The sequence below is a fragment of the Cyrtonyx montezumae genome, unplaced genomic scaffold (assembly GCF_038088225.1).
Source record: "Cyrtonyx montezumae isolate F1298 unplaced genomic scaffold, pur_monq_1.0 scaffold_34, whole genome shotgun sequence".
In the NCBI taxonomy this organism is placed as follows: domain Eukaryota; kingdom Metazoa; phylum Chordata; class Aves; order Galliformes; family Odontophoridae; genus Cyrtonyx; species Cyrtonyx montezumae.
Window position 1 is genome coordinate 2,613,692 of NW_027072039.1, and position 17,081 is coordinate 2,630,772.

Genomic DNA, 17,081 nt, shown 5'->3' on the forward strand with positions numbered 1-17,081 from the left:
TAAGTTTTATTAGCAGTTTAAATGGTCACATATTTCAGTTTGTTTTGAGAGCTCTGACAATCTCACTACTCTTTTAACCCTCAATCCTGTTAAGTCTCTTTTCAGACCCTTTCAGGCAGGCCAGCATTTAAGATGTCTCATTTCAGAGGGAGGAAATCTTTATATTGCCAAGGTGTAGAAGAGAGATGCGAACATTCTCTATTTCTGATTACTCTTCAGGGTGAAACACAGGGAGTGAATAATCAAAGCCCTGGATTTTCTTGATTTTCACTGCACTCACACACTGCTTTGTCAAAAATGATGAGTAGAACAGAGTCAGGTTGCTCCAGTCCTCTGAGTATGCAGTGGATATGGGATATTGGGATATGCAAATGAAGTATTAATCATTATAATTAAGAAAATTTTGTGACTGGCTGTAATGAAAACATCCTATTGCCTGACCAACCTGTCACCTGCCTGCACGTTCCCTCCCTAACAAATTTTATTTAATGGTATTTAATGGTATTTTCTTTTAGGAGTGAAGCTCTTTTAACCTGGAGATTTCACATTACTTTTATGTCTCCATTGCATCTCACATTGACCATGTACCATCAGTAATAAACTGAGGTTGTATTTACATAATATGGGTCATTCCTGAATTGCTCTGCTATGCCAAGCTATGCCAAAGGAAGACACAGTCCAGAAGCTTGAGCTTTTCTATCTGATCTAGTATCTTTCCACATTCAATTGAAATTTCTTCTTCTGCAAATGAAAAAAAAAGGCAATATTTAGATTGTTTTATAGTGAAAACCCATACAGCCATTAATGCACAGGAACATTCTATGCCTTAGATTATCTTCAGCCACAGTTAAGTTAATGCATGAAGAACTGCTGATGCAGGTCTAGCCTAGGAAGATACTCTATGACACAGTTAGAGGACTTTTTTTATACTTACTATGAAAGTTTCAGCTCTGGATCCAAACTCATCTGTATTCTAGAGGAAGTAAAGTGAAAATCTGATTCAAAAACAAACTTCATGCCTTGGAATTTTTTTATTACAGGTTCAGATCCTCTCCAAAACTCTGTATCAAAATAGCTCTCAATAGTCTGCACAGACATTTCTGCAGTAGGAGCCAGAAATCTTCTCTTGCAAATGCCAATGGCTACTTCCTAAACATCTTTCACTAAAAACAGTGTTTGTGACGTGATATAGGAAAGGAGTAATTTTTAATGGCAATAGAACAACAGCGTAAGCAAGTTTAAGGTTCTGGCAAAGCTACTCACTGCCTTGATTTCTTGCAGGTGATTATGATTCTGCTGAGGTCAGCTAGTGACTCAGGCAAGCGACACATTAGAAGAAAGATAAGCCCTCTCAAGAGCACGACAGTGGTATGTGATGGGAGGCAACTAGTTCATTAATACAGAAGCAGTTCTCTACCATGATGTGGTATGCAACCAGTAAGTCACAGTTTATCACTGGGGTACGGTCATTCTCTATTCACAGTTTACATTATATGGAAGATAACAGTCTAAAGCCACAAAAAATCACAAAAATTCCTTCATGTCATCCTTCAGTTACACAGGTTTAAGCCACTGAATCTTAATTCTCCATGTTTCATGGTTAGCTTTTCACCAAAACAAGGACTCTAGACAGAAGTAAAATATAAGAATCATCATGTTAACTGCTCCTAAATTTGAAATACAGAAATCGTACAGATGAGAAATTGATAACCAAAAATTACTCCTACATCATCACTACCTTTGAATTTGCAATACTCAGTAAGCCAAAAGCCAGAGCACCACGTGGAACTTATCTGTCAGATTTTTTTCTACTGAAAAACATCAAATCAATGATAGAAGATTTTTGCGTGGAAGTGTCCAAACCAATGGGTTTCCTATTTCAACATTATTTCACAACACTTATCAGTATTTTCTAAGTCCAAGCTCCATAGTTCAAAATTGCTGACAGTAAACATGTGAATTTATTTGTTGATTTATGTTTTAACAAAGAGATAGCAATGGATTCAGCACGCCTATTTTTCATTTTTTTGGGGATTGTTAAAATTTACGCCTTCAGGGCACTAATTGGGAATGAAGAAAATAATCAAAATATATGAGATGTTCCTGGGGCATGATTTTGTTTCTATGACGCTTAGCAGACCCTCTTGGTTCACAGGCTGGACAGAGGGACTTGCATCTTACTCCCTATCAAGAGCTTGGGAGCTGCCAAGGAGTGCTGTATGGAACTAGTCCTGTCACCTCTGATTAGTCTGAAATAAAATTTTCTATGCCAAGAAATGAACCTGGACAGGAGACATTGTTGGTATAGTAACAAAACAACATCTTGTCCAGATGCTTGCCATTAGAATTCAAGAATTCATTATTTAGAATAGAAATTTCATTATTTAGAATGGAAATTTAGAATTCATTATTTGCTGCCTAGGTTCTACTTCATTCTCTTCATTGGAACATTTGCAGTTTCACCTCCTGCACTTCCCACTCCTCCACATGAGCTGACAGTAGTAACAGTTCCTGGCTGATCTCCCCATGCTTCCCCTGTCACCACTGAAACAGTGGAAGGAATCTGGGTAAGAAGGATAACAAAGAACCATACAAATAAAGACAACTGTTTCCAATATCAAATCCAGCCCTTGACGTTAATTGGCAGAGCAAGATAATAACCACAGCTCAGAAAACACATTTAGCAAATAATAAGTGGTAGTGTTTCTAACACAGTGTTTTTTTCTGCTTGGCAGACTGTAGAGGGGATAATGTCCACTTCATCTAAAAATGCTTTACCTCCATTTTCACGCTTCTTTTATATTTATAATCAACGTTGTAACGTACTGTGAATGTCTTGTCTGCTTTAATTAGAAATAAATGCATTCAGCAAAAGGAGAGAATGTTGGTATTACAGCTCAGTGACTTGGCATGTTTCTTAACCAGCGCATTTAAAAGAGAATTCTGAATGTTCCTATCTTGTTGCCTGCAACAATTTCATTTACCATTGACAAAGACAAGTTAGGATTAAATTACTACTGGGAAATATTACCCCATTTTTGAAAGGTAACTGAAACAGTTCATATCACTGAACAACTTTGGGAAATGAGCCCATAAGGAAGCTGTATATCATCTCTTGAATTCCAGTCATTGGCCTTTCTAGCTTAATAAAGAGGGTGGTGGCAGTGGGACATTGCAAGAAGAACCTAGCTATGCTTAGAACTGTTAAAGGCACTCTCCTGTTTTATTGTTGCAGTTTCTTCAAAATCAAGAGGAAAGACAAGAGAAACTGTTATTTGATCCACTTTCTTTCCTAAGAGATTCTATCAAACTCCAAAAAAAATTTTTTTTTAATTATTTCACTGGCAATACTTAATGATTCGCAACTCAAACATGATATGAAGTTAATCATTTCAAGAATTCCTTCATTATTCTTAAATAATGAATTATTCATGAATTCTTGCAATTTGTACTAATTGGTCTCAAAGGAGTTTATTGGGTTTATTACCAAATACACTCACATCTTTCCAGGTACCTCTGCTTGTGCTTTGCTTTTGTTCACCTTCTGTAAACTGCTCTTTGAGCAGATGGCATTCAGTAAGTGTATTAACCTTTTATAAACTCAGAAAATGGTGTTTTCTATACGCTATACTTTTCATGTTCTTTCTGATTCTAGTAAATTTTTCTGCTTACTTCTGAAAATATATATTTGAATCTGAGAGCACAAATGACCTGCTGTTTCTGTCAGATTTTTTAAAAGCAATGCCTTAGGCAGGAGAGAAAGTACACCATATCTGTCACCAGCATTCAGTGTCCAGACAGGTTGGTTAATGACAGAAAATCTCAAAAGACCAACCTGAATCTGTGTTATGAAGTACACCATTTCATTAGAACTTCAGCTCTGTGAACCAATCCTTCCCCATTAAAATAAGTAGTGATTTACTTCTAAACCTGGGGTTCAGAAATTCTCGTACATAACGCACAGGCCTTTTTTATTTTGTTAATTAGGAAAAGTGTTATATGATATTTCTGCCTGAAAAAAAGTAAGTAGAGGCAACAGCATTTTCTCACTGACTCTTACAGATCTGACATGTGCTAACATTTCCCAAAGATGGATGGTTCCCTTCACTCTCTCTTGTAGTCAATGGAAAGGGACAGAATATAAAAAATCCTATTTATTTGTCTGTGCTCAGAATGACTGCTTAGAGATATTGGTTTTTTGTCTATTATTATTAAGGAAATCCATGAAAAATAATTTTCTCTATGACGAAAGCAGCAAATGATTTTTTTGTCTAATCTGCTTATATAAAATACAAAAGAGTTGAAAAATACCAACTTGGTTACTGCAGAACAACAATGCTCAACAAATCACTCAAGCATGTCCTGCAAACTGAACAGGAAAGAAACAAGCACCTAGACATTTATTTATTGTGAATTAAAGAAGGATTAAACTTAAATTAAATATGAAAGTTTTACTATCCTAAAATTCCCCTTCAAAAACATTTTTCATATCCAAGAGATCAGAAAAGATTTTTCACTAAGCAAAAGCCAATGATATCACTGTGCAGTAAGTACTGAAAATCGTGATACTCAGAAAACCTCCCTCCACCTATTTTTACAGTTTTCCATCATAATTTTTAACCTCACAAATAGTATGGATGCTTTTATAGTTTGTTATTTCCTACTAGCACCACACCAGCTACACAAGTAAACATATGCTCTCCTTCTCAAAGCTGATTACTAAATTCCAGGTAGTGACCAACCTGGGGGCACCATAAAGCCTTGTTGCTACAATCCTTCTGGTGCTGAAAGCATTTGCTGTCTCCAGCAATTTCAGAAAATAGCTTTTTTGGTTGTAGAAAGAAAACAGCTCTTACATTTTCAACCTTTTTTTGGTCTGCTCCTCCTCTCCTCATCATGTGCAGGGCAGTAAAGTCAAGAAGTAATATATGGTATCCTGAAAAAAAAGAAGAGGAAAGTCATTCTTCTGTGGTTTCCCATACCCTCATGACATCAATTTAGCCTGTGATAAAAATTGCTTTGTGAGGTTTCTCTGTCCGTCTAACAGAAAAAAATAAAACATTAAAACATTCCTTCTCTAAGTACTACTGAGTTCAGTTCATGGTTACTCTTGGATGTATCCCCCCACCCCAGGTAATTTCCCTGAATTCTCCTATTTGTACTAGATAGGTTTAAAACTCTAGACTGTGAGAGATTTGCCCTGAGCTGGGAAGACATGAAAGCACTTCTAGTAAGCTTAACTTAGTGAGAAGAAAATTCGTAGAAGCTGGAGTCTGAGACATTCCATAATACTTTCTTTCACTGCTCAGAAAACAAATGTATCTAAAAGAAAAAAAATTATATAATGGACTGGAATGGTAAACGAGGACATATCACACAGTCATCTGGTTTCCTGAGGACCTTGTCTTTTCTCCACAATCAGTGCATACAGTTGAATATGAAAAGACATATATATTAAGGGGCAGGGTGGTATAATCTCCCATGGCCTTATCTGCATTAGGTATATTACTACCACTGCCCTGTGCTTCCCATCAGCTGCATTACAGTGCATTGTTTACTGCTACAAGGCAATGTTACAGGGCAGGATGTTGCATAATTAGAGAGGCTAGTACTTGTCTTGATAACTCTTTTTTTCAGGCTATCATTTTCATCAGAGTCAGGGAAAAGATGATGTACAATATTCCAAACTAATTTAATCTTATTTCATGTTTTGTTGCTGTCAGTGTCCCTAATTCTAGAGTGCATACTTATGGGGAAAAAGAGCTATTGCTTCAGTCTCCTTTTATGGGACTGGCCCTCAGGAAACCCACACCCTGAAGGCAAGAGAGAGAGGAAAGGAGGACTTTCCCTTGGACAAGGAGGATCTGTTCAGAAATTGTTTAGGCAAACTCTACATATATAAACCCATGGGACACAACAGGATGCATCCACAAGTGCTGAGGCAGCTGGCAGACATGTCATGATGGACCACAGGTTGGCCATGAGCCATCAGTGTGCCTGAGTGGCTGAGAAGGACAATGGCTTCCCAGACTGCATTAAAAAGAAGGTGGACAGCAGATCAAGAGAGGTGACCCTCCCTCTCTGCCCTGTTGAGACAACATCTGGACTATTATATCCAGTTCTGTGCTCCCACACTCAAGAAAGGCAGGGATCATCTAGAGAGAGTCCAGTGGAGGGTCACAGAGATGACTGAGGACCTGAAGTATTTCTCTTACAAGGAAACGACGAAATGTGTGGAATGGTTCAGCCTGGAGAAGGTTGAAGGGTGATCTTATTAACAGTTATAAATATTTGAAGGGTGAGTGTCAAGAGGATGGAATCAGACTTTTTTCAGTGGTACCCAGTGACAGGACAAGGAGCAGTGGACACAGACTGGAACACAGGAATTTCCATCTGAACATGAGAAATATCTTCTTTACTGTGAGGATAACAGAGCACTGTAACAGGCTGCCCACAAAGGACATGGAGTTTCCTTCTCTGGAGGTACACAAGACCTGTCTGGACACTTTCTTTCTGACTTGCTGTAGGGAACCTGCTTTAGCAGGAAGTTGGACTGGATGATCTTCAGAGGTCCCTTCCTCCTCCTACAATTATATAATTCTACAATTTTGTGATTAATTAACTATAGGAAGGAAAAGATATGGTATAAGAACTATCACCCATTTGTTTCGAACCACCACTTCTGCTAAGGCTGAAGTAGTGTATTACCAAATGAAGCTTGAAATAGTGTATTACCACATGGAGGTTTCACTAATGCCACTATTATTAAGAAAGGAACACCAGTGTAACTGGATGTTTAGAACCTGACAAGATATCTCTCCTTGAGACTGATAAGAGTCCTATTTTTATTAAGTATTTCAGACAGTAGAATTAATACCAAATTTCAATTCTCATTATAACTTCCTGACGTCTCACCATACACAGACTACAGAACACGATGGACCTGTAATTTCCCTTTATAATTTTCTTACACTTCTCCATATCTAAACTACAGGATGCCATGGATCTGTAGTAAGCTTTTCAGTAGCGGGCTTGTGCATAGCTCTAAAATGTTATTGCTTCAAAGAAACCCACAAGAAAAGCCACATTAAATTTCAGACATTAAAGACTGAATGTACACTAAGAACCAATGCAAAAACATTTTTCTAACACTCTAAAATTCTTTGAAAATATTATTGTGATAAGACTTTATTTTATTAAAAAAACAGTGAAAAAAAAGTTAAGGGAAATGAATGTACACTATATTATTTGATGATACCTTAATAATTCTATGATTCTGTGATGCAGGCAAGTAATATCAAAACTCAGCGCTACTAAACTTAAGAACTTGCTTCACTTTGGCTGACGTAAAATTGTCTTTCGTGCCTATTGACAACAAAGTTATAGATTCTAAATGCATATCCAATGTTTCTAAAGACAGAGAAGTAAAAATAAAAGAGTAAGATTGGTGGGAAAGGGAATTTTTCCATATAAGTGTAGCAGATTTTTTCTTTCCTATTTTAGCTGTTTTGATTACGTTTTCCATCTTTAAAAAAGAAACAAAAAAATTGCTGAAAAATGATAATATTTATCACACTAGCATAAAGGAAAAGTAATGCTATACCAGTAATTAAAGATATTTAATTAGTTAATGGAAGAATTCTGTTTGACAGGAAAATTTTAATTCATGCAGACTTTGAAACAAACTGTAACTGAAAATTCTCAATTCTTGTGACAGATAACATTGCAAGTCGAACAAGTGGACACTTCGGTTATCAGAGCCTTTGAGCAAGCTGTTTGTGTTCATTCAGTGTTTGGAGAAGGACCTGCAATTCCACCTACAGCAGAGTGACCTCAAATGAGCCCAAATAAAATCCTCCTGGGATTTGGATTTCAAGTCAACCTTTTCAGTGCACTCCCTTCAATAATTCAAATCCGTTGAAAAAGCGGTACTGTAAAAAAATTATTCAGATCCTTGTGGCACATGCAAATTTATGGTGCAACATCTCCACTGCAGATGTTTCTGCTGTCACAGACCTGCTGAAGAAAGCAACATTTCTGAACTAACACATGGTTTCAAGCTGATTGTCAATCTGACTGAGTGGCAATTTCACTGAATAATGTAGCATGCTTCCCAAAAGGAAATTACTTCATTTCTCCCATCTAATGCACGCTACCTAGATGTTGATATCATGTGAAAACACTTATCTCTCCAGGCTTGCTGATTACCAAAATAGCATCTCAGATCTGGAAGCTATTTTGTAGTAGAATCATGCCCAAGTGTTGATAAAAAATCTGCTGGGAAAAAAATGTCACAGTCGAGTATGGGAATTGTACTTTCCTTTGTCATAGCATAGAAAAGCATCCATAGTATATAGAGAAGGGATGGATGTATGGATGGATGGATGTATGTATGGATGGATGGATGGATGGATGTGACTGTAGGTAATAGAAATAGATACAGGTATACAGAGTAGTGAGTAAAGAATGCCATTATTATGGCTAAAAAATACCCATATGCATGAATGATAGAAATGATATATGTCACAAATATCATATATAATACATATCTATGTATATGAATTTTATGTGCATAAATTCACATATTTCTTTGCTTATTTATTCATATTTTGTTATATATGTACATTTCTCTATTTATACTTATTTACACACACAAAAGCACATATCTATATTTAGATATAATTAGAAAATTTAGACTTTATTCTATTCTATTCTTCTCTACTCTACTCTACTCTACTCTACTCTACTCTACTCTACTCTACTCTACTCTACTCTACTCTACTCTACTCTACTCTACTCTACTCTACTCTACTTCCTGCAGAAGGATCATTATTTTCTTTTTTACCCCATGCAATGCTATAGGCTTGGGGCAGAATGGCTTGAAGAATGTAGAGAGGAAAAGGACCTGGGGGTGTTGGTTGATGCTCGGCTCAACATGAGCCGGCAGTGTGCCCAGGTGGCCAAGAAGGCCAACAGCATTCTGGCCTGTATTAGAAATAGTGTAGCCAGCAGGAGCAGGGAGGTGATCATCCCCCTGTACTCAGCTCTGGTACGGCCGCACCTCGAGTACTGTGTTCAGTTTTGGGCCCCTCACTACAAGAAGGACATTGAGGCCCTGGAGCATGTTCAGAGAAGGGCAACAAAACTGGTGAGGGGTCTGGAGCACAAGTCTTATGAGGAGTGGCTGAGGGAGCTGAGATTGTTTAGTCTGGAGAAGAGGAGGCTCAGAGGAGACCTTATTGCACTCTTCCACTTCCTGAAGGGGGGTTGTGGTGAGGAGGGGGTGGGCCTCTTCTCCCTGATAAATAACGACAGGATGAGAGGGAATGGCCACAAGTTGCACCGGGGAAGATTTAGGTTAGATTTGAGGAAACATTTTTTCTCTGAAAGAGTGGTCAGGCACTGGGATGGCCTGCCTAGGGAGGTGGTTGAGGCACCATCCCTAGCGCTGTTCAAGAAGCGTTTAGATGAGGTGCTAAGGGATTTGATGTAGTAGTTGGGTAGGGATGGTGATAGGAGGATGGTTGGACTAGATGATCTTGTAGGTCCTTTCCAACCTAATGAACCTATGAACCTATGAACCTACTCCATTCTGTAGAGAAGGATTACATATAACAGTTCCTTACAAATACATCTGACGTAGATGTATGTATATTATCGACATATACACAATTAGTTTAACAAAATTAATTTCTTCAGTTTATGTTCCTACTGTGATGCTGAGTATGGGACAGATTCTTTCAGATAGCTGTGATCAACCACTGTATTATGATCACATGAAGCACTGTCCATGGAAATTGACTGAGAAAAAAAAAAAAGTATAAGAAATGCTAACAGAAAATTACATTACTGCAATGTTTAAAATGCTTCCTTTTATGACAAGCAGGCAGTTCCAAACCATTTGAAATCTAAGTGTTGCATTCTTGACTGATTTCTCAATACCAAAAACTGCTGAGCCTCACATCCCATTTGCTGGAAGGCAATTACCACTTTTTTTGCCTTTTTTTTTTTTTTTTTACATAGATTTTCAGTACTAGTGATTTACACAGCAATGTCAATCCTGCATGTTTAGATATCTGGAAAAATTTTATGTCAGAAGTGGTGAGGCATTGGAACAGGCTACCCAGGAAGGTGGTAGAGTCACCATCCCTGAACATGTTCAAGAAACATGTAGATGTGGCACTGAGGGACATGGTTATTGGGGCTGGTGAGGATGGGCTGGGGCTACTGTTGGTCTTAGTGGTCCTTTCCAAACTTAATGATTCTATGATTCTGAGATTCTATGATACTATGCCAGGAGCTGACACTGCAACTGAATGGAGGCACAAACAGGAGACATAGAATCTTCTCAATTAATATAGACAGATGACTTAGCATTTAAGCAGAGCAGAGACCACAGCAGCAAATTCTATACAGATAACTGCCACTTGCAGTACAACTGGTGCTCCTTGCAGAAACAAAAAAATACAAACCATGCTGTATCTCGGGAATAGATCTGTGGGAGATGGTAATGCAGCACTGTCTTTTTCTTCAGCTGCTTTACAAGTCTAGCTCTCAGAAAACAAAACAAAACAAACAAAAAAAAAACATTCATGAAACAGTAGTTCAGAAAATACACTTGGAAGAGTGAACTGCAGAAGGCTGTCATGATGCAGACAGTGGCAACCTCCCTCAATCATAAAATCATAGAATCACCAAGGTTGAAGAAGACCTCCAAGATCATCCAATCCAACCATCCACCTATCACCAATATTTCCCCACTAAACCATGTGCCTCAGTACAACATCTACATGTTTCTTTCTGTTGCCCGCTTACCTGGGCAGCCCATTCCACTGCCTGACCACTCTTTTGGATAAAAAGTTTTTCCTAACATCATCCTGAACATCCCCTTGTGCAACTTGAGGCCATTCCCTCTTGTCCTATTACTGTTACCTGGGAAGCTAACTCTTGCCTCACCACAACCTCCTTTCTTAGGAGTATTAGAGAAAGATAAAGTCTCCCCTGAGCCTCCTCTTCTCCAGACTAAACAATCCCAGTTCCATCAGCTGCTTCTCATAATACTTGTGCTCCAGGCCCCTCACAGCATCATTGCTCTTCTCTAAACATGCTCCAAAGCCTCCATGTCTTTCTTTAGTGAGGGGCCCAAAACTGAGAATAGTATTAGAGGTGTGGCCTCACCAGGGCTCAGTATAGAAGAATGATCACACCCCTGCTCCTGCTGGCCACACTATTTCTGATACAAGACAGGATGCCATTGGCCTCCATGGCCACCTGGGCATGCTGCTGGCTCATGTTCAGCCGAGCATCAACCAGTTTTTCCGGCATCATTTTTGTATCTTTTGCTGTCTTGACACTCTGAATTAATCCAGTATCTAAGCAATATTTACCATACTGTATGCCACAACACTCTATGTTCCTTACAATGTTTTCTTGACATTTAATCCACTATTTTCCACTGAAGAAAGGTTTTCATCACCTGGTCTTGGGTGCTATCCATAACTTTCATTATATGATCATAATTCGTTCTCCTGTTCATCACTCAATGTCTCATTTTAATGAGTATTATATTTCAATAAATTTATCAGTGACGAATTAAATCAGTGATGGAGCTGCCCTGTGACTACACTGTGAACTCTTTCTTGGCTTTGCCATTTCTTGGCAATCCAAAGAATATAAGAAAGTTGCCATCTTACTGATTGCTTCTGGGGGGATGAAAAGCCAGGCCTGACACAGGACCCAGATGCAGACGCTGTTGAGCTTTAACCAAGATAAAATCAGTCATTTGTCTTGCTGCTGTGATTTATGTCTTAGTTTGAATCTTTAAAAATATTTTACATATCATCTGTAACTACACATCTTATTAAATAGCCTTTTGTGCCATACTTTGCCAAAAGCATTGAAAATTCTAAACAATTCTGCCAACTTGTTTTCGTTCTCCTTACTGTTTTTGTTGTTGCTGTTTTCTGATTATTATAGTAATAAACTAGAAGGGAATTACTGCTGAAGAACACCTGAGTATATGTGACTTGAATGAAAAAATTGGAATGAGGTTTAGAGTCAGTAAATTATTAAAAAAAAAAAGATTCAGATTCAAGCAATCCTGAGAATTTCCTGATTTCAATTTAAATGTATTTCGTATAAATATTAAAAATATATATTTGGGAAAAACAAACCAACCAACCAAACAAAAAAAAAAAGATATCTTTCCCATCTGTATTATGAGAATGCTGCATTTTAATATTTCAGATGTAGAAATCTTGACATTGAGTTTTAGATGCACAGCGAGTGTAATATACTGTTCATAAAAGCAAGAGGATACAGAACTGATCTAATCAAGCAAATATTTAGTCAGCTTAAGTTTATATAAAATGGAGCGAATCACTGAAAAATGGTCATGAAATTATGTGCAAGATCAGTAATAAGCATGAGCCTAAATGAAGAATAACATGCTATGTGGCATTTAAAACTTAGGCTTTAGTGAATGTTTTGGAAGAAACCTCAGTTTCACTGATGGAAATTCATTTACACACACACACAGAAAGAAACGAACAAAAAAACAGTCAGTGAGTCAAAGTGGATGTCACAGAATAACATGTGATATATTTTTTCAAACAAAAGCTCTTCTTTTTCCTACTTTTAAACAAATGTCGTGAAATTTTTAATATGTCATTTTGCAACTACCTAAATTATTTTCATCCTAAAATCTCTGCACTGGACTGAAGGCAGTACCATTCTTCTGAAATTAAATTAATACCTTTCTGAAACTATGAAAGGTAATTGATTTTTTTTTTCTTTTTTTCTTTCAGCACATGCAAATAACAGAGTGATACTTGTACTATAGCAACAAGCCCATCTTGAAAATTGCTTTGCTTTCCTTGAGTCTCAGGATTTATCTCCTAAAAAGTAGTCTGTGTGAATCTCATAAGAAAGGACTGAAAATGGAACAGGACTGCAGAGCAATATGGTATTACACAATATAGTAGTAGTAGTAGTAGTAGTAGCAGTATGCAATTTCAGGATTGCTCTAGCTTCCATTCTTGTGCTTATTCTCTTAGACTGGCATGAAAAATGTCTACTACTGATGAAAACACAGCTTAAATAATATAATTTTGTCTACACAAAGAGCTGGAAGGTGATAGTCAAAAGCAAGTGGACTCAAACTGTTCTCATCGTGTGCCTTGTCCCAAAATATCTGTTGTATTCATATAAAAACATAGTTTTTGCAATGTTGATTCATTTTACTGCCTAAAATAAAGTTCCAGTGTAAGTTTTTAAGGAAAGTGATAGTAATTTAGAGGCTTGCTCTCATTTCAAAAATTACTGGGCCCATTTCTATTCCATAAAATATTTTAATTAGATTTAGTGCCTTTAGCTGTCTAACGGCCCTAGACACATGGATCTGTGCTTTAGACTTGTTGAATACAAATGATTTTTAAGCATAAAGTTATTCCTCACTTTTGAGAATTTTTCCTCAATATTTCAGTTTTCCAGGACTTTGCATTTCATAGCATAAATGCAAGTAATTGCTTTAAAGAATTTTATTTCTAATAAAAGATGATTTTTTTTAAATACTTGTATCTGCAGTGTATTCAACTATATACTGTATATTTCACAGTTGAATACAGAGATGTTTTTAAGGCTTCAAGTTAGTTTTCAAAACAGTTTAAAAACCTAACTAGTATAGTACTGATTTTTTAATAAACTATCACAAACTGAAGTCATACTAGCAACAGTTGAAATAAATTCTATGTAGGAACAAGATTGGTTAGAACAATGATGTTCTGATGTCTAAATATGCAGGTAGAGTACTGAACAAATAACTTGATGTTTAAAACATTCTGCCCTTGACTAATTCTTCTTTCCATTTTCTCAATCACTTTCCATTAACAGCATCCAGACAAAGTAAATTACTAATGCATTTTTACAGAGGTACAGGAAGGATGTGTTTATGGACACATACGCAAAAAGCCTTTTGCATAAGAGGTCTCAGAGTACTCAGAAAAAAGCTTCTCCTCCTGCTCATTACAGCTCATTATCTCACACCTATTTAAGAGTTCTGCATATGTTTTCTACAGTTAATTAAAGTAAAACTGACAAGATTTTTTAATGTTTTCTTCTATGTTCACAAAAATAAACATCCCTGTGTTGTACTTACAAAAAATGTACTGTTTAAAATGATAATTGGTTTCAATACTGTCAATGATTTATGGGCTGATTTGGCCCAGTTCCATGATGACTGGGTCAGGGGACCCATGGACTTATGCTGGAGGGAAGGGGAAAGGGAAAAGGGAAAAGAGAGATGGGCCTAAAAACCAAACAGTGACAGCAATCTGAGGAGGAAAGCTAATTTACTAAATATGATATCGGAATATAATTGCAATATATTGCAATATCATTGGAATTAAAGCTAATAATCAAATAAAATGAGCAAGAAAGAGTGTCCGATAAACCGAAGCCTTATGCTAAATGCTGAAGGCGAGACAGCAGTGAGCACCCACTGCTGGGTCAGTCCAAAAGGGAAGATACTGTGTCCTGTAATACAAACAGTTTTTATCTTTCCCTCTGAGTGGAAAATGGAAAAATGCAGAGCAACACAAATTCCTCTGGGATACTTAATTCTTCTTCTCTTCTGAGACAGATGTGCCTGGAGCTATCGATGATCCACAGAGCTGGAGCATTAACTCTTTCACTCTTAATGCACTACATAATGTTACAGTGAGGAATACCAATACCAAAAATCATAAAACCATGACACAATCTGAGGAAATTCTTCCTGTTTTCCATTTATTATTTCCTGTCTCACTCCTCAATCATCTTTCTCTTCCTCCACCTCACTTCTCCTTTGCTCACACCTGCTGGCTTAGCAAGCACTCATCAGATGCTACCTTTCTCTTTTTCTTTCAAAACTGTACTTGTAAAGATCATAGAATCATAGAATGGTTTAGGTCGCAGCAAACCTAAAAATCCATCCATGGGCAGGTCTGCCATCCAGAAAGTCAGGTCAGAACAGGGCCCTATCCAACCTGGCCAGGAATGCCCACTATTTGACTGGGCAGGCTGTGTCAGGCCCCTGTGGGTGAAGAATTTCTTCCAAACATCTAACCTAAATCTTCCCTGATAGTTTAAAGCCATTTCCCCTTGTCTTATCACTATCAAGCAACATAAAAAATCAGTCCTTCTGCTTGCAAGCTCCCTTCAAGTACTGGAAGGCCATAATGAGGTCTCCCTGAACACTTCTCCAAGCTGAACAAGCCTAGCTCCCTCAGCCTTTCTTCACAGGAGAGGTGATCTAGTCCTCTGCTCACCTTCAAAGGAAATTAACTATTAATTTGAGAAAATTCTTGAGGATTCTTCTAAATCTAGTCTCAAATATAGAAGAGAATGCCCTCTCTTTTGCTGGTCTGTTTCCTTCTTTCCTTCATATGTGAATGATAGTGTCTCTGTTCAATATTCACTTAATTTCAATTACTGTGGTGTAATTGAGTAACTAAAGGGCAAGAAAGCAAATGTAGCATCATGTGTTTGAAGCAGAGCAGCTTCACATCCTTCTTTAGATTTTACGAGTTCATTTGTCAGTGTTTTCACTACAGATCATACATGAAACAATAATTGCTCTATGAATTAAAATATAATGAGAATACATTTCATCTGGGACCAAATTGCTTGCCTGGAAATCCCATTCTGGCTATTAACACAAGAAAATCATATGTGGTACTAAAAACTGTATTTTTACTCATAGAATGGTCCCACTGCTTTCCATGAGTCTACATTCTACTGAGTACACTGCACAGCACATCCAGGAATTATAGTACTTATAGATTTTCATTAGTGCAAGTGCATTGGGTTTCCTTATGCCAACAGTACTTGTTACATACCCCAAGGAAAAAAATGTTTGTTGATTTGGCAGTTTAGAAATTACTTTTCTTCTTCTTCTTTTTTTTTTTAATTTCCTCCAATTGTTAGTTCAACTCTGTCCTTGCAACTAACTGCACCATCACTGAGAGAGGTGAATCTGTGAATCTCCTTATGCCTTCCTTGTGCAGAGAATCTATCCCCATTTCTGTTGAAAAGGAATCTGTACCTGTGAGTTAAGATCATCCTGTCAAGCAATCCCTTTAACTATCCAGAGATAAAATGCTGGTGACACACAGTGTTGAGAAAAAAGGATTCTTTTGATGTTTTACTGCCATTCTTCTCCCAGTTGCATGAGAACGATTTGGTCTATCTTTATTCTGGTTTGTAGTCTTTCAGCTAGAAATTTTCTCCTCTTGTGCCTTCTCTCCTCCATGTGCTATAAAGGTGCAGGATTTTCCCTGTGGGGCAGCTCTGGGAATGCACCCATCACTCAGCAGGAGCCAAACCATCAGTGCACTATTAACAGTGACGACTGCAAGCAGGGCACAGAAACCTTTAAATGTTATCTAGTCTGACTTCACTACAATGAACAGGGGCACCTACAGCTTGATCAGGTGATCAGAGCTCCCTCCAGTCTGGATTTGGTGACTCCAGGGATGGGGCATCTCTGCAAACCCTTTTTCCTTATATCCAACCTAGATCTTCCCTTTTAGTTTGAAACCATTTTCTCTTGTCCTGTCACAAGAGACCCTGCTAAAGAGTCTGTCCCCTTCTTTCTTATAGCCTCTCTATAGACACTGAAAAGCTCCTCTCAGGACTCCATGACACCTTGTCTTTGCAAACATTTTAAACAAAACTGGAGTACAGGAAGAGTGAAATTTCATCAAAAAACTCTTATGATCTTCTTGAGGCCTCACTAAGAGTTAAAACCATTGCCACTGAATCAGATTGGTGTGTTCGTTCCACAGAAGCGAGGTCAAATATCCCACTAGTTTTATGGTTTGGTTCCTCTCTCACTCTTGTAGTATTTTAAGAAAAATATTAAAGTTTAAAATGTTTGTTATTTATAGATTTAAAATATTGTCTATTTTGTGAGGGCTGCTCCAAAAGTAATGCCTCCTGTTTTATAATGTTGGCTCATAACATCAGAGGTGGATGTTGTTGATACAGAGTAGAGGTCGAACCTCCTCACCAATATTCTGTTACATTTTGCTGTTGTGTGACAG